This window comes from Sinocyclocheilus grahami, unplaced genomic scaffold (assembly GCF_001515645.1).
Source record: "Sinocyclocheilus grahami isolate Dianchi unplaced genomic scaffold, SAMN03320097.WGS_v1.1 scaffold372.1, whole genome shotgun sequence".
Lineage (NCBI taxonomy): Eukaryota > Metazoa > Chordata > Actinopteri > Cypriniformes > Cyprinidae > Sinocyclocheilus > Sinocyclocheilus grahami.
Window position 1 is genome coordinate 152,380 of NW_015505551.1, and position 1,395 is coordinate 153,774.

Genomic DNA, 1,395 nt, shown 5'->3' on the forward strand with positions numbered 1-1,395 from the left:
AATGTGAACAGCACGAAGCGACCTCAGATGCTTCTGACTCCAGAGGAGGAGGTGGCGGGCGAGTTGCGATAAGCGACGGGAGCACAGACCACCTTGTCGGTTGATGTACGCAACGGCCGCTGTGTTGTCCATGCGGACCAGTACATGCTTGCCTTGTAAGCGCCCTTTGAGACGGCCCAGGGCAAGGTGCACTGTCAGCAACTCGAGGCAGTTGATGTGCCAGTGCAGTTGGGGCCCCGTCCAAACCCCTGACACTGCAAGCCCGTTGTACGTGGCCCCCCAGCCGGTGGTTGAGGCATCCGTGCAAACCACAGCATGCCTGGAGACCTGCTCCAGGGGCACTCCTGCCCGGAGGAACGCAAGGTCTGACCACGGGGTGAAGGTTTGGCGGCAGGCCGGTGTCACTTGGACCCGAAAGGTGCCGCATAGCCACGCCCACCTCGGGACTTGGCCATGGAGCTGCAGCAGTCTCATATGGAGCAGCCCCAGTGGCGTGACTGCCGCCGTGGCTGCCATATGCCCCAGGAGCCTCTGAAACTGTTTCAGTGGGACCGCCATCCTGCTCTTGAGTGTATTCAAGCAGTTCAACACCGACTGAGCACGTTCCTGCGTGAGGCGTGCTGTCTGTTCGACCGAGTCCAGCTCCATACCGAGAAAAGAGATCCTCTGCATCGGGGAGAGTTTGCTCTTTTCCCAGTTGACCCGAAGGCCCAACAGGCTGAGGTGTGAAAGCACCAAGTCCCTGTGCTCGCACAACTGATCCTGAAACTGAGCGAGTATGAGCCAATCGTCGAGGTAGTTGAGAATGCGAATGCCCTGTTCTCTCATGGGAACAAGGGCTGCCTCCGTAACTTTCGTAAAGACACGGGGCGACAGGGACAGCCCGAAGGGCAGGACCTTGTACTGGTATGCCCGCCCCTCGAACGCAAACCGCAGGAATGGTCTGTGGCGCGGAAGGATCGAAACATGGAAGTACGCGTCCTTCAGCGCAAGGTCCGTCGCGGTGCGGCGTTCTTTGAGAACTTCCGGGTCGTGACCACCCTCGTGCAAGTCCCTCAGTGCCTTGGCCTGGTGCACTTGCAGTAACGCCGAAGCGTGTAAGGCGGACGCAGCTTCTCCACAGGCCATATAAGCAGCGTCGATCAAGGCCGACGAGTGCCTACAGGCCCAGGAGGGGAGCAACGGTTTGCCCCGCCAAGTGGTAGCGGAATTTGGACACAATTGCATTGCAACCGACCGCTCCACCTGGGGGACTCCCGCGTACCCCCGCGTTGGACCCCCATCGAGGGTGGTGAGGGAGGATGAGCCACTGGGCCGGTTTCTGGCAGTAAAAGGTGCCGTCCATGACCCAGCGATCTCATCATGCACTTCCGGGAAGAAAGGCACTGGAGTGGG